Here is a 5366-nt window from a genome sequence, read left to right on the forward strand (position 1 = left end):
AAAATCTTGGAAAGAAACAAGGGAAATGGTTTCTTTGGAAATTAGAAGCCTTCAGGAGCCACTCATCTGCAGTCTCTTCCTTTCCCCTTACTAACTCATCTGTCCACTGAGCCCCTGTACTCTCACATGATCTGACTTTAAGGACAAAGATTATTCCCTTGGGAATACTCAGGTTCAGGAAAATGTGTGCCTTGTCAACCCTCTGCCCCCTCCACAACCTACTCAGATTTCCTAAGGCTCATATCCTTCTAGCAGATTTAAATTCACAGAGAAGAGAGAGCTCCTATTTCTGGCTATTTACCTTTCTCCATGTGACTGGAATCCTTAGTTCTCATCTATAGACTAGGAATTTGGTGTAGGGAATCAAATACAGGTTGTCATATCACCTCAATGTACACGAAGAAACTTGTACCTGTAGATGGGAAAGATTTTCTCAGGGTCACATAAAACATGAGTGACAGAGCTTGGACTAGAACCCAGGTTTCTGGTTTAGTGTCCCTACAAAGAGAGTGTTCAATCTTATTCATCAAACATTTTCAAATATTTGATGGGGGCCATTATTCTAGATATCAACTGTTACATTAGAAGACATCCTAAAACTTAGTGGGATGAAAAAAATCATTTAATTATGCTTAATGACTTCACACATTAGGAATCAGAAAGGGTACTGACAGGAAGGACAGCTTTTCTCTACTGTATGATTTTATACTTTTCAGAGAGTCACCTGGGATATCTTAAATATCTGAAGTCTGGTTCGTCTGAGGCTGGAGAGTCTACTTGCAACATAGAATCTTGTTTCATATATCTGGATCCTGGATTAGGGTAGCTAAAGAAGGGTATAAACTTAGACTTTTTACTAGAGAGCTTATATGTGACCCTTATAGCATGGCAATCTCAGAGAAATGGACTTCTTAGTAGCAGCTCAGCATTCCATGAGTGAGCATTTCCAGCAAACAAGGCAGAAGCTGCATGGTCTTTTATGTTATTCTCAAAAGTCACAAAGCATCACTTTCACTGAATCATATTTGCCAAAGCTTTCCCAAATTTAAGGGCAAGAAACAGATATCCCACCTCTCAATGGAAAGAGTATCCAAGAATTCACAGTAAGGTTTTAAACCTGCCATAACCAGTTTCCTCCTAAGTCAGTGTCTCAGGTGGATATAACCATAAGAGTTCTCCCTCAGTGGAGTTGTTCTTGTTGCGAAAGAGACAGACCTAAATGAATACATACAAACAATAGAATATAATTATGTTTTGACAGTAGCAATAAAGGAAATACATAGATGACCTGATCATTGTTTAATAGGACAAAGTAAAATGATGAAATGAAACATGAAGTAAGCAATCGAGAAATACTTCTCCAGGGAGTTAATATTAAGCTGAAACTTTTTTTTTTCAATTTTTATTTATTTATGATAGTCACACAGAGAGAGAGAGAAAGGCAGAGACACAGGCAGAGGGAGAAGCAGGCTCCATGCACCGGGAGCCCGACGTGGGATTCGATCCCGGGTCTCCAGGATCACGCCCTGGGCCAAAGGCAGGCGCCAAACCACTGCGCCACCCAGGGATCCCTTAAGCTGAAACTTGAAGGATGAGGACTCAGCCATGAAACACCAAGGGAAAGTCTTTCTAGATGGAAAGGAAAGCGCAAAAGCACTGGGACAGAAATAAACTTAAGCAGAAAGATTAAAAAGACACCAGTGTGGCTGAGGAAGAGTAAGTCTTAGAAAGAAAAAAGGTTTAGTAGGTGAATGGCAGGTCACGTGGGATTCTGTGTGTCCTGATAAGATATACAGCTTCTATCCCAAGCAGATGGAAAGTCATTAAAAGGTTTCAGACTTATTTCTGTGGCATAGATGAACACAATGGGAGTGAGCTATTAGTGGTAGTGGGAGATCATTTGGGTGGATATGGACATGTCCCAGACACAAAAATCAGTACACATATGCAAGGATGGAGTTCAAGGAAAGTAGATGGAATGCAGGATATCTTGGAGGCTAGTAGACATAAGTTTCTAATAGTTTTGAAGTGAGGAAATAAGAAGAAGAAACCAAAGATAATTCCCAGATTTTTGGCTTGATTGAATTGGATCGATGTTGCTGCCATTCACGGAGACTGTTTCACCTCCCGTGGTGAAGGAAATCAATCACTTATGCCTCCCCAAACACTGAATCAGTGTCCATACTCTAGGATGAAAGAAACAAAATCTTTGACTCAAATCTACATAAACAACGTTATGTTTATTTTGTCTGTTACTCAAAGTTCAGAGGTAGGTTAGGCTTAGTAATACTGCCACAGACCCAAGAATTTTCCTTGTCTCCACTCTGCCTTCTTTAATTCACTTCATTGTAATCCTGATTATTTTGTGGTGACAAAGAGATAGATGCAGACACCCAAACAGAGAAAGAACCCCATCAACAAAGCATTGACTGAGACCTTCCATTCATTCCAAACGAGTCATCTCTGACTCCTATCAATCATCCAGAAAAGACTCTGGGCTGCTTGCTTGGACCAATTAAATCTGTACTTGACTTAGGTGGTAAGGTCACCTTTCCTTGAATCGTATATAAAAAGCACAGCATCCTGAGCGTATGTAGAGCATATAAAAGAAAGATGGATGCTGGGTGCCTAATAAAAACCACTAAAAGCTCTTACCGGGCTACATCTGGACCTAGAGGGGAGAAAAGTCTTTGTCCAAAGGAATAATTCAGTCATAAAAAAATGCAGATATTATGGTTGGCCAGACATGTTTTCTGTTAAGAGACATTTTACTGATAGATAATTTACAGCCAATACCTCTCCGTGGTGGTAGCCCACTTCTTTCTCTTCCCAAGAAGCCTGGTGCAGTGGAAAGCAATTTGTTGTCATAGAAAAGGCTTGCTCTTCCCAGAACATCTCCTCCCAAAGTGTCACAGTCCCAAGTAATGGAAGATAAATCTGGAGGGGTGCAAAGCACAATACTGGATTACTCAGTGCTCTGAAGAAGACATCACACTTTAAGGTGATATTTGGAAGTGAAAATCATGCTTCTAGGAGAAAACTCTACCAATATAATAAGATGCCATGAGCACTCACTTTTAATCCTGTCAGAATGTCCATCACTGTCTCTTCAATCCTCACTGGAGTCTGAATTAATATATTTTGTGGGTCAAGTTAGCAGGCGCTCTCAGGAGGAGGAACTCTTGTAGCAGGAGGCAGTCATCATGTTGTGCTTACCTTGTAACTTTCTGCAACTCCCTGGTGTTTGTTGAAAAGTGAACTATGATACCATTTCTACTAGTACGTATGGGGAGATTGCCATTTAAAGGAATCTGATGAATAAAAAATATTTTATGGTTTATAATTGGCAGGGTTAGCATAAAAAGTCAAAACTCCTTGAGTAGGGGCACCTGGGTGACTCAGTCAGTTAAGCATCTGCCTTAGGCCCAGGTCATGACCCTAGGGTCCTGGGATCAGGCCCATGGGGCTCCCTGCTTAGTGCGGAGCCTGCTTCTCCCTCTTCTGCCGCTGCTCCCCCTGCTTATGCTCTCTTGTTCTCTCTGTCAAATAAATAAATTTAATATTTTTTAAAACGTCAAAGCTTGAGTAATATTAGGGTAACTGTATAATTTACTGTCCAAATTGAGAAAAATTTGAGAGTACTGATAATTGCTTTGGGACAGCTGTTATAAGCCAGCACCTCTTAGGAAAATAAAAGCTTGGAGTTGCTGTAGGCTTTGTCAGAATAAAGCATGTGAGTGGAGATGTTTTATGGATGCAACAGGTAAGTGATTTTTTTTGACCTCTGAATCTTTAATTGGCCTCCTTCTCCTCAAAGGGTACCCTGTTTTGCTGCCTCAACACCTCAGAGTTTTGGTGTCGTTGGTCTCAGACACCACCTTGCTGTCCACGATCTTGCGGGTGGTGGTCTTCTGGATGGTCTGCAAGGAGTTGCTGTTGTCCAGGGCATCAGTAAGACTGAAGTCCTCCCCATCTTCCAACCGGCAATGGTAGGGGGCAATCTCAGCCTCCAGCTTGACCTTGACATTCAGCAGGGCCTCATACTCCTGGGCCTGGCACTGCCCCTCTGCCTGGGTCTAGGACAGCTCTGACTCCAGGTGCAGCAGGACCCTGTTGAGCTGCTCCATCTGCATCATGTAGCGGTCTCGACTTCCCTCAGGCTGTTCTCCAAGATGGCCTTCAGGTTTCTCATTGAGTCCAGGTTGATCTCCAAGGACTGGGCAGTGCGTCTTAGTTCCGTGAGGGTCATCTCATCTTCTCCTATCTCAGCGGTCTGCGTGGTGACCACTGTGTTGTTCTCCTCCATTTTCTGGGACCAGTATTTGTCCAGTTCCTCTCGGTTCTTCTGAGCCAGCACATCATACTGGGCCCGGATATCTGCCATGATCTTGCTGAGGTCCTGAGATTTGGGGGCATCCAACTCCACCGTCAACCCAGAGTTGGAGATTTGGTTTTGTAGACCCTTTACTTCCTCCTCGTGGTTCTTCTTCATGAAGAGCAGCTGCTCCTTGAGAGCCTCAATCTCTGTCTCTAGCTGCAGCCGAGTGACATTGCTGTCATCAGTGACCTTGCAGAGCCCATGGATGTCACTCTCCACAGACTGGTGCATGGCCAGCTCCATCTCATACTTGACTCGGAAGTCATCAGCAGCAGGATGGGCATTGTCAATCTGCAGAATGATGTGGGCATTGTCCACAGTACTTGCAAAGATCTGAGCCTTCAGGTCCTCGATGGTCTTGAAGTAATGCCCCCAGTCTCTGACCTGGGGTCCCTTCTTCTCCAGGTGTTCCCAGAGTTTCATCTCCAGTCTCTGATTATCAGCCTCCAGGCTCCTCACCCTCTCCAGGTAAGAGGCCAGGCAGTCATTCAGGTTTTGCATGGTCTCCTTCTCGCTCTGGATGCCCCCTATGCCCTCCAGAACCCCGGCCATTCCCGCGGCGGGGCCGCCTAGCCCCCCCAGCCACGCCTGAGGCTGGTGGAGCAGGATACGGAGATCTGAGAGCCAGAGCCCCCCACATCTGCATAGACGATGGCCGCGCTGCTGCTGATCGGCCGGACCCGGTGGCTGGGCGACTGCACGGAGTCCAGGGACCAGTAGATGGAAGAGAAGGTGGAGAGGGTGCTGAAGCTCATGCTGCTCAGAGAGCAAGAGTATGACTCGGAAGGCCAGGACTCAGGCTTGGGCCAGGCCAGGTAAGTGATTTAAATGTAGTTAATATAACATATGAATATTTGCCAGTTATTGCTTGTTTATCTTACTTTTGTAGTTTTTTTCCTTTTGCTTTACTTTTTCTTTCTTTTTTTTTCTGTTTTAACATTTCTATCATTTACTGTTTTTAGAGAAGTATTTTTACATCCACATAGTT

The 5366-nt window shown here is 44.0% G+C and overlaps 1 pseudogene; it reads right to left on the reverse strand.

Moving 5' to 3' along the window:
- Window positions 1-3801: 3801 nt before the first annotated feature.
- LOC112928201 (keratin, type I cytoskeletal 18 pseudogene) lies at window positions 3802-5133 on the reverse strand (annotated as a pseudogene).
- Between the last annotated feature and the right edge of the window lie 233 nt (window positions 5134-5366).

The sequence above is a fragment of the Vulpes vulpes genome, chromosome 4 (genome assembly GCF_048418805.1).
Source record: "Vulpes vulpes isolate BD-2025 chromosome 4, VulVul3, whole genome shotgun sequence".
Taxonomy (NCBI): Eukaryota; Metazoa; Chordata; class Mammalia; order Carnivora; family Canidae; genus Vulpes; species Vulpes vulpes.